We start from the raw sequence: 16,611 nt of genomic DNA, 5'->3' as shown, positions 1-16,611 counted from the left end.
AAACAGTGACTTGGCGAAGCGATACCGGCCTTTGCACGGTACTTTCAGTGTTAAAAGAATGCACTCCATTATTACGAACGAGAATTTATTGGAAATCTAATTTGGAATGAAAGAAAACAGTCACTTGTTCCTTGGCAGATTGAGTCTGCCGTGTGCGACAAGGGAGGAAGCTGAACCCACAGTTGCTTTTAATCAGTTACATGAGCACAAATTACCACGTCAGATTAATTGCGTTCTGTTTTGGAGCGGATGGATGTTTCTGGATGTTGTAACAAACAAGCGGGTTGCTTTATCTGGATGGTGTCAAAAAATTTGCTTATACTTAGTGTCAGTGCTCAGTATTTTTTTTTCACAGTGAATCTTGGTGCTGAGTCGCAACATTCAGGGAACTGCTGAGATACTTTGATGTGCATGACCATCCACGGTGTATTGTAATTAATGTGCTCAAGAACAAAAGGAGAAAGTAATCACATGTCACAGCTACAGACACAAAACTTAAACCTAAACTGGCATTATATGACAGCTTGAAAAAAAACAAATATAATGCATAACAAAAGACGGAGGTTCAGGAGTGTTGACAATGTATTTTATATGCATAGTTTCTCCGATGTACAGTGCAAGTTGGTACACAATAAGGTAACAACTGGGCAAGTTGTTTTTTCTTTGGAAGCAAGGCCATAGACTGAATGTGAATTGTGGAAAAGATCTTTGTATCTTACATATACTCATCCAAGCCGCTAATAATGCCAGTAAAAGTAGATATCAGAATGACAGTAGTTTGGAAGATATTCAGTTTAATCTTTGCATTTCGTGGTAGTAAGTCACTGAACATGTTCACACGACGTTGTCACTCAGCTTTCAGCATAAGAATGTAAAACTGATTGATGACACAAAGCAAAGCATTAAATACATTAGAATTTCGAAACGGGCTTCACATGGAACAGAAAAGCAAAGACTCAGCCCTTTAAACAGCAATAGCTATTAGAGATACCCAATCTCAGTGAAATATTATTCGAAATGCAATTTGTTATTTTTTTACTGAAGTGGTTATTGCCCATTTTCGTGGTTGAGAGACTTTTTTTCCAATTCTGAGGACATGGACTTCTTTTCATTTAATGCCGCCAAGGAAATTCCACAAGCTCTTTTAAATTGGAGATCTTGTTCTTATACTGGAAGGAGATCTCCAAATACTGGTCAGACCTGTATGCTTATTTGCACAGTTTAATAATTCGAATAAATGGATATTTTACACCATTGATTAACTCCTGTCTGAATTTAGTTTGTGTTAGAGCGTATATGCAAGTGTTGGTGCACGAATTCATAAGCTGAAGCATGAATCCAATTTCTTGAAGAACAAAAATTGGATCATTGAACGTCTTGTCTTGATAATTATAGTTTATTACTTGCCAGGCGAAAGAGTGTATGACATATGTCATCCACAACAGTATAAAATTAGCAGACAAGGCAAACAGTAGGATGATGGATTTTCTCCTGTTTACCACCTCTGGATCAGTCTTATTCTGTCCATTTCCGTGGATCTGAAGACGACAGCGGATGCGGTTAGCTGTTAAAATATTCCTGACAGTCAAAGCATTGAATACCAAAATCAGCACAATTGGAATCAATGGTGTAATTATACTGTCAATCACTTCATACACATTCCAGAATAATGATGTTTCGTAGTCTGATTTTATGATGCAAAACCATGGTACATTGTCAATAACAACTGAAGGAATAAATATAAAATACCAAGTAACTGACCGCAAACAGCTGACCACACTCACAGTTACTATAACCACGAATGCAGTTCTCGTGTTGCAATATCTTGCTCTTAGCTTTTGGCAACAAATTGCTACAAACCGATCAAATGTGAAAGCAACTGTGAACCAAACTGAACAGTCCAGGGCTGCAACGAACATAACAACTCTCAAGGCACACACAGGAGTGATGAATAAGAAATTAACTGGGAAATAAAGATTGTTAATTCGGTGAAGTAAGACATTAAGGATGACGAGAAGTAGATCTGCAGTCGACATTGCCAACAAATAGCGAGTGATGCATTTGGAGAGCCCACAATTGCCTCGATTCAGGATCACAATTCCTACTACGTTAACTGTAAGAAAAATAAAGAAATGTACTCGTCTTCACGATTCGACACACAGCAAAAACATCATATATCTGCTGAAACATGTATCTGCTAAATTAGACCAATTGCATCAGACTAATATATTAACTCAATTACACGATGCATAGTGAAATGTTACAATGGAATTATGTACTCAAGCAAACCAGAATGAAATAAAGACATGTTGGGAAGCAATAGAGAACAGAGTAAATCAACAAATAATTCAGATTAAGAATTATAAAGAATGAAATGTTTTAATGCAAGTATGTCATACTAAGAGATTAATTGAAATGTTTCAAAGATTCTTCATACTTATTAACCTATTAATGGAAGAAAAATCAAAGCAAAATGGTATTAAGCACAAGGTATTTCACATAAGGAACGGAGTACATGACCACACAACAATATTTCTTTATGAAGTGGAACTGGCATTGTTGAATATGAGAACTGGGTTGTTGGACTAACCTGTCATGGATCGTGGTCACATGTTTTCTCATGTATGCTAGTCACAAATCTGTAGGGGCTGGTAATGAGGGGAGCTAGTACTCGTACATGAGCAGGCATAAGACCATATGAGAATCATTTTGGAACTTGGTGAATATAGTACTCTATTAAAACAGTAACACAGTATTTGGAAGGTGAGATTACAACCCGATTGGTTGACAACACATCCACACATATATCCTCCACCTCCACCAACACCGCTCTGAAGCAACAGTGTGTACTATCTAGAAAATCCACTGCAAAAGTTCACCAAAGATTCACAGACTTTACCAGCCACACCCACAAGCACTTCCAGCCAGAAGAACAGGGCATCTGATACATGGGAGCATCGCCCTTTGCAAATTCGCTCGGAGACACTCACCGTCCTGACTTGTTAATACATCACCGTTCCTTCACTATCACTGTATCACCAACATGAAGTTCCATGCCCCAGGGCATTGTCGGTAAACCCACAGCAGGTAGACTGCATTAATTGAAAAAAGTGTCACCATCTTCTCAAGGGGCAACCAGGGACAGGCAATATATATTTGTCTGCCACTCACATCCCACATATGATTGAAGGAAGAGCCAAGACTGTCCAGGACAGTATTACAAAACTGAACTCACCAACATCCCGTACATCCAACACTATAATCAATGATCTGTGCTATGAAACATGCCAAATGCCATATTTCCCCATGTATATTTGACACGCAACATCCAAACAACTCTGTACCTGAAACCTGATTTCTCTCTGTTTGGCAGCACTACCGAGGTCCCTTCCATTAATTACTTCCCTTGCTCATCTTTACAAAATGGAACACAATGCATTTATCTAAATTTGGTTCCATCTGCTAACCCTCAGCCAATTGACCCAATATATCAATATCCCCTTGTAATCTGAGATAAACTTCACAATCTGCTATGTCACCAATGTTGGTGCCATCTGCAAACGTTCTCACCTGGCTTCAAGAGAATTTCTTCTCTCAGAGGGTAGTGAATATTAGGAATCCTCCGCCCAGAAATTTTCAGAATTCAAATCACTGAACGTGTTTGAGGCAGTGGTCGATATTTTGAAATATCAAGAAGTTGAGTGCTATGTGGTGGTGGAAGAGAAGTGTTGAGACTTGGGTTAGATGAAGTTGAAAAGTGTGGTGCTGGAAAAACACAGCAGGCCAGGCAGCATCCGAGGAGCAGGAGAATCGAAGTTTCGGGCGTAAAACCTTCTTCAGGAATGAGGCTGGTGCGCCCAGCGGGCTGAGATGAAAGGTAGGGGGGAGGGAACTTGGGGGAGGGGCGCTGGGAATACGATAGGTGGAAGGAGGTGAGGGTGAGGGTGATAGGCCGGACAGGGGGTGGGAACGGAGAGGTCGGGAAGAAGATTGCAGGTCAAGTGGGCGGAGCTGAATCCGGGGGTTGGGACTGAGATAAGGTGGGGGGAGGGGAAATGAGAAATCTGGAGAAATCTACATTCATCCCGTGTGGTTGGAGTGTTTTTGGGCGGAAGATGAGGCTGTCATCCTCCAAGCTTCTTGAGGCCGGGGTTTGGCGATGGAGGAGCCAATGATCTGCATGTCCTTGGCGGAGTGGGAGGGGGAGTTAAAATGTTCACTCACGAGGCGGTTGGGTTGGTTAGTGTGGGTATCCCAGACGTGTTCCCTGAAACGTTCCGCAAGTAGGTGCCCTGTCTCCCCAATGTAGAGGAGACCACATCGGGTGCAGCGGATACAGTAAATGATGTGTGTGGAGGTGCAGGTGAATTTGTGACTGATATGGAAGGATCCATTGGGACCATGATGGGAGGTGACGGGGGAGATGTTGGCGCACTTTTTTCACTTTTTGCAGTTGCGGGGAAGGTGCCGGGAGTGGGGTAGATAAGCCATGATCTTATCGAACTGATGGCAGGCAAAGTCTGCTCCTGTTTCCTATGTCCTTATGATACATCAGGAATTTTTAAAGATCATGGAAGTGTGAGAATTCAAGCTTTGGAGAAGATTAACATATCGGGAGAGATACTTCAAAAGGAATCAACAAAATGAACTTCATGTACCAGCATGCTCGATCGATGAACTGTTTAAAACAATTTGATTCAGAACAACAGAATGCAGAACTCCAAGAAGAAGGCATTGCAGACCATGTTCATAAATTGGACATTTGATGTAGGGAGGAGAAATAAAAAATGTTACACAGAAACTAAACAACTGTTCGGTGCTGCACGGTGGCTCAGTAGTGAACAGTGGAACCGGGTTCAATCCGACGCTTGGGCGACTGTCTGTGTGGAAATTGAATGTTCTCGTGTGTCTGCATGGGTTTCCTCCGGGGTCTTTGATTTCCACCAACAGCCCAAAGATGTGCAGGTTATGTGCTATGGCAATGCACTGTTGTCCCATCGCATCTGGTGATGTGCACGCCAGGTCGGTTAGCCATAGGAAATGTAAAATCATGGAAATCGAGTCGGGGGGAGACTGTGGGTCTAGTTTGGCCCGTACTAGGAGGATTGGAGTGGAGTCATAGAACATAGAAGAACACAGCGCAGTACAGGCCCTTCGGCCCTCGATGTTGCGCCGATCCAAGCCCACCTAACCTACACGAGCCGACTATTCTCCACATGCCTATCCAATGCCCGCTTAAATGCCCATAATCAGGGAGAGTCCACCACTGCTACTGGCAGGGCATTCCATGAACTTACGACTCGCTGAGTAAAGAACCTACCCCAAACATCTGTCCTATACCTAACTCCCCTCCCCTTAATTTAAAGCTATGCCCCCTTGTAATAGCTGACTCCATACGTGGAAAACGATTTTCACTGTCAACCCTATCTAAACCCCTAATCATCTTGTACACCTCTATCAAGTCACCCCTAAACCTTCTTTTCTCCAATGAAAACAACCCCAAGTGCCTCAGCCTTACCTCATACGATCTTCCTACCATACCAGGCAACATCCTGGTAAACCTCCTCTGCACCCGTTCCAGTGCCTCCACATCCTTCCTATAGTATGGCGACCAAAACATCACACAATACTCCAGATGCGGCCGCACCAGAGTCTTTCCAACCGCAACATGACCTCTGGAACTCAATTCCTCTACCAATAAAAGCCAGTACGCCATATGCCTTCTTCACCGCACTGTTTACCTGGGTGGCAACTTACAAAGATCTGTGTACATGGACACCATGTTCCCTCTGCTCATCCACACCACCAAGTATCCGACCATTAGCCCAGTACCCCATATTTTTGTTACTCTTATCAAAGTGAATCACCTCACACTTACCTACATTGAACTCCATTTGCCACCTTTCTGCCCAGCTCTGCAGCTTATCTATATCCCGCTGTAACCTGCCACATCCTTCCTCACCGTCTACAACTCCTCCGACTTTCGTATCATCCGCAAACTTGCTCACCCAACCTTCTCACCCCTCCTCCAGGTCATTTATAAAAAGTGACAAACAGCAATGGTCCCAAAACAAACCCTTGGGGAACACCGCTACTGACGGCACTCCAAGATGAACCTTTGCCATCAACTACTACCCTCTGTCTTCTTCCAGCCAGCCAATTCCTAATCCAAACCTCCAACTCACCCTCAATGCCATACCTCCGTATTTTTTTGCAGGAGCCTACCATGGGGAACCTTATCAAACGCCTTACTAAAATCCATATACACCACATTTACCTCTTTCCCGTCGTCCACCTCCTTAGTCACCTTCTCAAAAAATTCAATAAGGTTTGTGAGGCACGACCTGCCCTTCACAAAACCATGCTGACTATCTTGGATCACATTATTCCTATCCAGATGTTCATAAATCCTATCCCTTACAATTCTCTCTAAGACTTTGCCCACAACAGAAGTGAGACTCACCGGCCTATAGTTATTAGGGTTATCCCTACTCCCCTTCTTGAACAAGGGAACCACATTTGCTAGCCTCCAATCTTCTGGCACTACTCCTGTAGACAACGAGGACATAAAAATCAAGGCCAATGGCTCTGCAATCTCCTCCCTTGCTTCCCAGAGAATCCTAGGATAAATGCCATCAGGCCAAGGGGACTTATCTATTTTCACCCTTTCCAGAATTTCCAACACCTCTTCTCTACATACCTCAAAGCCATCCATTCTACTTAATTGTAACTCAGTATTCACATCGGCAACAATGTCCTGTTCCAGAGTGAATACTGACGATCAGTATTCATTCAGTGTCTCCCCAATCTCTTCAGCCTCCACACGCAACTTCCCACTACTATCCTTGACTGGACCTATTCCGACCCTAGTCATTCTTTTATTCCTGACATACCTATCGAAAGCCTTAGGGTTTTCCCTAATCCTACCAACTAAGGACATTTCATGTCCCCTCCTTGCTGCTCTTAGCTCTCTCTTCAGGTCCTTCCTGGCTACCTTATAACTCTCAATCGCCCCAATTGAACCTTCACGCCTCATCTTTATATAGGCCGCCCTCTTCCATTTAACGAGGGATTCCAATTCCTTATTAAACCACGGCTCACTCACACGACCCTTTCCTCCCTGTCTGACAGGTACATACTTATCAAGGACACTCAATAGTTGCTCCTTGAACAAGCTCCACATATCAATTAACGGGCCAAATGGCCTGCTTCAACACCATTGGCGTTCTATGATTCTATGAACTGTTCTGCGGAAGGAATTTTAGGGAGTGTGAAATGCTGAATTGGCAGTAATGATAAAAACCAAACACATGCGAATTGAACCCGCTGTACTGCTGCTTCACTTAGACAATAAAATGTCTATATGATAAAATGATGATGTTAAATTGCACAAATGAACTTTATTACTCTTCCAGAAAGAAAAGAAGAAAACATTTGACTCAATGCCTTTGAACGCAATGCTGAAATAAAAATCTAAACCACCTTGAAGGTTGCTGCACAGGTGGATAGAAGGGTCAAGAAGGCATATGGTATGCTTGCCTTCATCAGATGGGGCATTGAGTATAAGAGGTGGCAGGTCATGTTAAAATCGTGCAAGACGTTGGTTCGGCTGCATTTTGAATACTGTATACAGTTTTGGTCGCCACATTACCAAAATGATGTGGACGCTTTGGAGAAAGTGCAGAGAAGGTTTACGAGGATGTTGCTTGGTATGGAAGGTGCTAGCTATGAAGAGAGGTTGAGTAGTTTCAGTTTGTTTTCATTCGAACAAAAAGGAGATTGAGGGGAGACATGTTTGAGGTTTACAAAATCATGAATCGTATAGGCAGGGTAGATAGAGATAAGCTTTTCTTCCCAGGGTGAAGGATTCAATCACGAGAGGTCACGCTTTCAAGGTGAGGGTGAAAAGTTTAAGGGGGATACACGTGGCAAGTAATTTACACAGAAGATGGTGGGTGTCTGGAACGCCTTGCCAGCAGAGCTGATAGAGGCATGCACGGTAGGTTCATTTAAGATGTGTCTGAACAGATGCATGAGTAGGTGGGGAGCAGAGCGATACAGATCATTAGGAATTGACCGACAGGTTTAGAGAGCACATTTGGATCGGCTCAGGCTTGGAGGGACGAAGGGCCTGTTCCTGGTCTGTAAATTTTCTTTATTCCTTGTTCTTGTTCTATGTTTTTTTTAAGTGCCAGAACACCATATATAATCTGACTAACCTCCCTTTATACACAGAGCCAGATGTTTCAAATCATCGATATGATCTCCTAGACACCCTGTTCAGAGATATCATTTCGCTTCTCTGGGGTTGGTGGCAAATGAACCTGGGATCACGTAGTGATTCATAACATCGATGCAACAGAGTTAGATGTTGCTGGGAATTTACAGGGAAGCCACTGCAACTCACCTCGTTGATTTTTTTTACAGTCAGATTGTAGGTGACCATACTAACTAACCCCAGGCATCATGCTGTGTCATTATTCATTCAAGCTCACAACAGACAGACTCAGTTGCAAAAGTTATCACATGGATAGAACACAACGCTGATGATTTGGAATTTAACTTATTTTGCACTGTTGCCTTTGTTAATGTACGATAATAATTTACATCTTGTGCTAATCATTAGCCTTTGAAAAATAATCAAACAACAAAAAAACACACAGGACCACTCGATCATCAGGCATCAGAAAATAAAGAAAATTTACAGACCAGGAACAGGCCCTTCATCCCTCCAAGCCTGAGCCGATCCAAATGTGCTCTCTAAACCTGTCGGTCAATTCCAGCAGTACAAACACTAGAAAATTACTGCAATCATCCCAAGAAGACAAGCTTATTCTGAACTAAATGGAACACGCAACCAACTCACATACATACGAAAAGCGAAAGTTGCATGCACTCATTAAATATGATTTGTACACATGAGTACATGTGCATGTGCTCATGTGTTTTAAGTACACAGTAGTAGACATTTAACATCTTGCACAAGAATTCGTGAGCGGTATTTGGTCCCGTGTCTGTGGAAAGATGTGTTCGACATGAAGGGGGATCAGAGGGCATTCACAGGAATGAAGGCTTTGCCATATCAGGAGCTGTTGAGGACTCTGGAACTGTACGTGATGGGTTTCAGATATGTGAAGGGGAATCTGATTCAAACTTTCAGTACACTGAGAGACCTGGAGAGTGTGGACGTGGAGAAGATGTTTCCAAAATAGGACAGATCAGGACGCGGGGTTCAGCCTGAGAGTGAAGGGATGAGGAGGAATTTCTTCAGCGAGAGGATTGTAAATCTGTGGAATTCAGTGCCACAGAAAGGCTGGGGAGACCAAGACATTGAGCTCATTCAAGAAAAAGTTAGTTTCTTGTTGAATAAAGTAATCAAGGGGCACAGGAGTAAATCAGGGCAGTGGGGATAGGAAACATATCAGTCACGATTGACTGACAGAGCAAATTTGTGTAGCGAAATGACTACATTCTGCAGATCTAACTGAGAATTTCTCTATCCATAAAAACTAACAGATACTCTGAGGTTATCTAACATTTTCGTTGTTTATTGCAGCAGTTTGCTTTTTTTCCAGCAAATATCAGCCCATTTGATTGCCATCACATCCACAAACCATCAGTCTGTTCCCCTCCCCCACAGTCACTCAGTCACAGCAGGGTGGACAATCTACAAAACACATTGCAGCAGGTCACCAAGGTCCCTCAGACAGCTCTCCTTCAACCTCACATCCGCTACTGACTAGAAGCAGCAGATGGATGGGAATGACACCACTTGCACGTTTCCTTCAAGACACTCGCCTTCATGGATTTGAAACACATCACCATTCCTTCAGTGTTGTTGAATCAGTTAAACGACATTTGGACAGCTGCATGGGTAGTAAAGCTTTAGGGGTAATAGGCCAAATAGAGGGAAATAGGACTTGCTCAGTTCCGGAAATCTGATCAGCAATGGACCGAAAGGTCTGTTTCCGTGCTCTATGACTCGATGTGTATGCTCTAACATCCAATGGCCTGCAGTGGTCTAAGAAGGCAGCTCATAACTCTGAAGGGTAACTCGGGGTGAGGTACAAATGCAGATTCAGCCTGCTCTGTATTGTAGCTAAGTTCTCTGTAAAACATTTATAAATAGACTTGCTTCAGCAGACGGAATTAAACAATAAAAACCATGAACTACTGGTGAAACCACGAAAGACACTTAGGTTAGAAATAACCAAAGCCATGGAGAGTAGGTCAAATTTCCACAAAGAATGAGGGAGTCGGCTTAAACAGATTTAACACAAACATACAAACCAAAAGAAAGACAAATGTTGTAAATCAGAATCAATGACAAAACAGTTGTTGGAAAAGGTCACAGGACCCGAAATGTCAACTCTGATTTCTCTTCCCAGATGCTGCCAGACCGGCTGAGATTTTCCAGTAACTTCTGTTTTTGTTTACATAAACATAACTGGATTTAAGAACTTACTAATAATGCCAACAGCTGCAAGTATCGGGTAGCAAATGCGTGCTATCTGCAAGATTGTTGAGTATTCCATTCTGTCCCTGTCAGGTCTGTCTGTTCCGGTGGTGTCAATGATTCTGTACGTTGAAACACGGTGACATTGTCAACACAGGCTCATTTTATTTGGAAGCAAAATGTCCATTGAGACAATAAATCTGGCTGAATCACCATTAACGGTAGTTGCACTAATCTGAACAAGCAGCAAGCTAACCATTTTCCTCTGAGGTTTATTACGTAATATAACTTATTTTGAAGAATAAAATATCACTAATTTCTTGAGAATAAGAATTAGATTTTTTTTCCATGTTACTCAAGTGCAGAATTATCTGGCGACAGTGAAAAATACAGCCTGCATCATGTCATCATTCCCAGCAAAACCTGAGGAACAAACCTACCTCAGTTCAAACTCTAAAGCATAAAATAGAAAAAAAAGTTAAAAGATTAGTTTTGAAATGTTTTTGAAAAACAGAACAATATGCTACAGTTTGAAACAAAGCTATTTTGTACTAGACTGAGATGTAGCTTTCCCTTCTTTATTGTCTTTTCAGTGAACAAAATACTGCGACAGGTTTGCCAATGAGTGGGAATCTCCCACAGATTGGTACTCATGTCCTTTTCTTTCTGATGAAATAATGGAGATCTGCATTTCTGAGCGGAGATTCCATTCAGGGTTATTCTCAGGAGTGTGGAACTGTACTTCCATCCTGAAAGATCATTCCTGGCTAGAACTGTCTGATAATGCAGAAAGGAAGTGCGATTTGACTGTGTTGTACGGGTAAGGGGCATGGTGGCTAGTGACATACAGCATCAAGTTTATTCGGTGCTGGTTGGTTAGTGTGCCAAGGTACCAGCTATGTAGGGTTCTGACTGGTGAGGAGTTTGAATGCCACCTAGGTTGTGGGAAGTGTAATGATTGTGTTCCTTGTTTGGTGGTTGCAATCCTGGTCCAATCAGGGAGCCCTGGCTGACAGATATAAACAGGAGGGTCAACGATTCTGTTTACTCTGAGAGCTGGCTTGAAGAAATAAGACCAGTATCAAGTATTTTACATGTATAAATAAAGGGTGACTTGGTGACGGAATAAAGACCACTGTGGAATTACTTCATTGGCGACGACAGTAAGATGGACGAGATATACGTGCAACAGTGCTTACAAGCAGAAATCCAACTGGACTTCAAACAAACGTTTCAAATGGCTTTGTCATTCGAAAATGCATCTTGTGGAGCATATCGGCTGCAAGGCATATCAGTGCAAGTAGACAATCTCACCAGATCACTGAGCTATGGGTCACCTTTTGAGTAAAGGCAATTGTATTGCCTCGAGACATATCTGAATAGCTGGTCTCCAGATCAGCCCACATCAAAACCTCAAAACAAAGCCACACCTCGGCCAAACTGTCAACACTTTCATCAGTATCACAGCTGATAAGCCATTGTACTTGCTGTGGTTTGCATTCTTGAGATAGTGAGAGAGTAGCACTACACCAGAAGTGAGCAAGATAACTGATCGGCCAATGTCCATTAGAGCGCACACCCTGGAAATCCTACCTAAAGCTGGCTCGAAATTGCTGAGCAACATCCAGATTAGAAAAAATCAAAATGAACGTCTAATTGAAAGATCACCTGGTACTCATGGAGGTAGATACCAGCAGAGTTGTACCAGTGATTGCAGAACCAATCTTTAACAAAGTTCGTTTGGTACTGAAATTCATAAGTGTGTGTAAGACTTCGGCGAGACTGAGAACCTAACCCGAGGAAAGCTTACAGATTAGGGGGACAACGTCAGTTCTGATCTCGAAGGTGAAGCAGCGGGTCCAGTTCCCATTAATTGTGGTAAAAGTCTCGGGCCAGGGCTGACGGGAAGAAATTGTTTGAGAAAGGTTCACTTTGATTGATTCAGCATTTTTCGATTAGAACATGGCTGCTGGAGAGAAGTCTGAACGAATTTCCTACAGCTTTTGCAGGATGGTTTGGTATTCCCAAAGGGGCCAAGGGCACCTTTACATGTTGAGCAGAAAGCAATTCCCCGATTCCGTGAGGCCCGTTCTGTGCCATTTACCCGACAGGGAAAAGCAGAGTCAGAAATCAGGAGGTGGGAAAGGGGAGGAATCATCAACCCAGATCACTTTGCAAAACGGGCAACACCAGGCCTAGCTATTGTGAAAACTAATTGCTCGGTTTGCCATTGTGGAAATTTTAAGCAAACTGTAAACTAATTTTCAGAGCTGGAAAAATACCCAAGTCCTCATTTACAGAAACAGCATTTTATTATGCAAAGCAAAAGGGATTACTATGAGCAATGGTCTCTTCCAACCATGAGCTGAACAGCAGCGTGATCATGCGCAGGTTTCAAAAATGAAGTGCTGGTGAGAGGTTATTTCTGGTAGACGGGAGTTCCCAGAGTACCAACAAGAATCAAAATTACCGCCAGCCGGGAACGGCTGTGTAAATGCTGGACGATCCCGTTCCTTTCATGGGTTCAATGTTTATTGTAGTTAGAGTCATTCAGCAAACTCTGCAATGATGTTTGAAAAGCTGTGAGGATCATGCGCGACACTTGGACTCCTGGAAACATAGGTCATGGACAATGGAATGTTATTTTCCGGCAGGGAATTCCGGTATTGTTTTTCTGAGTTGAATGACATCCGGAATGTTCAGACGACTCCATAAAGTCCACCATCTAATGGCTGGGCAGAAAGAGCAATCCAAACATTGATCGAACATAGAAACGCACAGCACAGAACAGGCCCTTTGGCCAACTATGTTGTGCTGAGGTTTAATCTTAATGTAAAATACAGTAACTTAACCTACGCACCCCTCAACTCACTTCTTTCCATGTGCCTGTCCAGCAGTCGCTTAAATGTCCCCAATGACTCTGCTTCCACTACCACTGCTGGCAACGCATTCTATGCATTCACAACTCTCTGCGTAAAGAACATACTTCTGACATGTCCTCTATACCTTTCCCCTAATATCTTAAAACTATGACCTCTCGTACCAGTCAATTCTGCCCTGGGGCAGATTCTCTTGCTCTTGACTATCTATCCCTCTCATTTTCTTGTATATCTCGATCAGGTCTCCTCTCTTCCTCCTCTACAGAGAGAAAATTCCGAGCTTATTCAATCTTTCTGCAAAAGGCAAGCCCTCCAGAACAGGCGGCATCCTGGTAAACCTTTTTAGCATCCTCTCCAAAGCCTCTGGATCTTTCCTATAGTAAGATGACCAGAACGAGACACAATATTCCATGGGTGGTATCACCAGGACAACGTACAACTTCACTTGATAGCAAACTCCCTGGCCCTTATTTTGATTATACGACCATACCGCACGCAATAACAGTGATAGCTCCAGCAGAGTTGCTGTTTGGCAGAAGACACCCCACCATTTAAAACCAGATATTTAGAACCTGAGAGAAGGGTGAAACAGCATCAGGAACGCCAATATCAGCATATGCCTCCTCTAAGTGAGAGAGGCAGTTTAAAATTAAACTAATCGGAAGAAACGAAGTGGGGCCAGACCATATAGATTGTGTGTGGGTAAAAATGAGAAACCATAAAGGTAATGAAACCATTATTGGAGCAATGTATAAGCCTCCAAATAATGTTCAGGAGCTGGGGCGCAACACACACCAGGAAATAACAAGATGTGCAGGAAAGGCAAAGTAACAGTCATCATACGAGGTTTTAAAATGCAGATGAACTGAACAGGTAAGGTTAATCGTAGATTGCAAGAAAATGAATTTGTTTAATGTTTACGAGATGGCTTTTTGGAGCAGCATGTTGTGGAAACCACTAGGGAACACTCAGTGCTGGATTTAATGTTGTGTAATGGGGCACACTTGATAAGGGAGCTCAAGGTGAAGGAACGCTTCGGAAAAAGTGATCAAAGTAAGATTGAATTTACTCAGCAATTTGAGAGGGAGAAGGCAGAGTCAGAGGGAACGGAATTACTGCTGAAAAGGCAACGACAAAGACATGAAGGAAGATCTGGCTAGAATTGAATGGGAGAGGAGCCGAGCAGGAAAAACAGTGGAACAGCAATGGCAGTCATTTCTGGGAATAACTCAGGAGACAAAGCAGAGATTTATCCCAAGGAAAAAAGAGGTATGACACAGTAAGGATGCAGCAACAATGGCAGACAAGGGATGTTAGGGATAGCATAAAAGCAAAAGAGAAAGCATATGATGTGGCGATGGGTTGAAGGCAATCAAAGGATTGGGAAGCTTACAAACATCAACAGTGGCCAACAAAAAGGGAGGGAGAAAATTACTTATGAGGGACAAATGAGCAAGCAAGAGAAAGGAAGAATGGACGCGTTTCTTTAGATATGTAAGGCGCAAAAGAGGGGCAAGAGAGGACATTGAGCCCCTGTTAAATGATGCTGGAGAGATAGATTTGGAGAACAAGGAAAAGGCTGAGGTTTGAATAATTACTTCATATCTGTTTCACAGTGGAAGACAAAAGTAGTATCCTCAAAATTTAACAGAACGATAGGGAAGAGCTGGGTATGGTGGCCATGAACAAGGAGAAGTTACCATTAACACTGAATGGGCTGAAAGTGGATAAGTCACCTGGACCAAATAGACATTACCCCAGAGTTCTCAGGAAGATAACTGAAGAAGTAGTGGGGGCATTACGTGACTTATCAGGAATGTCAACATCCAATGAATGTCACAGAGGACGGGAAAGTTGGTCATGGGACCCACCTATTTTGAAAGTGAGAAAGGCAAAAAACAGAAAATTGCAGACTAACTAGGCTAACCTTGGTCGTGGTTAAGATCCAGAAAACATTACGAAGGATGAACTATCTGAATACTTGGATGTATACGGTCAAAAAGAACAGAATCAGCATGGTTTCATCAATGGGAAGTCGTGCCTGACAATCTGCTGAAATTCTTTGAGGAAATAACAAAAAGGTTGGACAAAGGAGGAAGCCAATAGATGTTCTCTACCTGGACGTCAAGAAGGCCTTTGACAAGGTCCGACACATAAGGCGACTGAATGAGGCACGGGCTAGTGGTGTCACAGGCAAAGTGCAAGCACAGATAGCTTTGTTGTCAGGCCAAAAGCACAGAGTGAGGATAAAAGGATCCTTCCCTGGATGGCAGCTGGTGACAAGTAATGTTCCACAAGACTTCGTTTTGGGACCACAACGTTTCACTCCATACATTAACGGTATAGATGAAGGAAATGAGGGCATTCTGACTAAGTTTGCAGGAGAAACGAAGATAGGTCGAGGGACAGGGATCACTTAGGAGGTGGGGTGGCTTCAGAAGGCTTTGTACAGGTTAGATGAATGGCGAAAGACGTTGCAGATGGAGTAACATGTGGGAAAGTGTAAGGTCATGTGCTTCTGTAGGTAAAATAGAAGCATTGCCTATTTTCCAAATTATGAGAAAATTCAGAAGTCTAAAGTGAGAAGAGACTTCAGAAACTAGAAAGGAGTTCTAGTTCAGAATTCTCTCAACGTAAACTTGCAGGTTGTTTCAGTTATGAGGAAGGAAAATGCACTGATGGTATTTATTTTGAAAGGACTTGAATATAAAAGCAGAGATGTACTTCTGAGGCTCTAAAAGGCTTTAGTGAGACCACATTTGGAATATTGAGTGCAGATTTGGGCCTGATATCTCAGGATGTACTGGCCGACTTCAGAGGAGGTTCACAAGAATGGTTCCAGGAATGAAAAGCTGAACATATGAGAAACGTTTGAAGACTCTGAGTTTATACTGTATGGAGTTGAGAAGGATGAGGGGGCGTCTAACTGAATTATGCAGAATATTGAAAGGCCTGGACATAATGGATGTTGGGAAGATGTTTCTATTGGTAGGACAATTAGGCACAGTGTTGGAGTAAAAGGAAGGCCTTTTTTTAGAATAGAGATAAGGAGAAGCTTCTTCAGCCAGAGAGTGATGAATCTATGAAATTCGTAGCAAGAGCAGTCTGTGGAGGCCAGGTGATTAGGTATATTTAAGGCAGAGGTAGATAGTTCTTGACTATCAAGGGAACCAAGTGTTCCGACGAGAAAGTGGAAGAATGAGGTTGAGAAACTTATCGGCCATGATTGAATGGTGGAGCAGACCCCATGGACTGAATGGCTGAACTTCTGGACTG

General features: G+C 42.7%; 1 pseudogene; it reads right to left on the bottom strand.

The window, feature by feature from the left end:
• Positions 1 to 1,112: 1,112 nt before the first annotated feature.
• Positions 1,113 to 10,535, bottom strand: LOC148138386 (putative G protein-coupled receptor 139; annotated as a pseudogene).
• Positions 10,536 to 16,611: the final 6,076 nt, after the last annotated feature.

This window comes from Chiloscyllium plagiosum, unplaced genomic scaffold (assembly GCF_037043375.1).
Source record: "Chiloscyllium plagiosum isolate Xiang-an unplaced genomic scaffold, Cpla_swu_hap1 HiC_scaffold_40, whole genome shotgun sequence".
NCBI classification, from domain to species: Eukaryota; Metazoa; Chordata; class Chondrichthyes; order Orectolobiformes; family Hemiscylliidae; genus Chiloscyllium; species Chiloscyllium plagiosum.
Note: the sequence above shows the minus strand (reverse complement) of the source record. Positions and strands in the feature narration are given on the sequence as shown.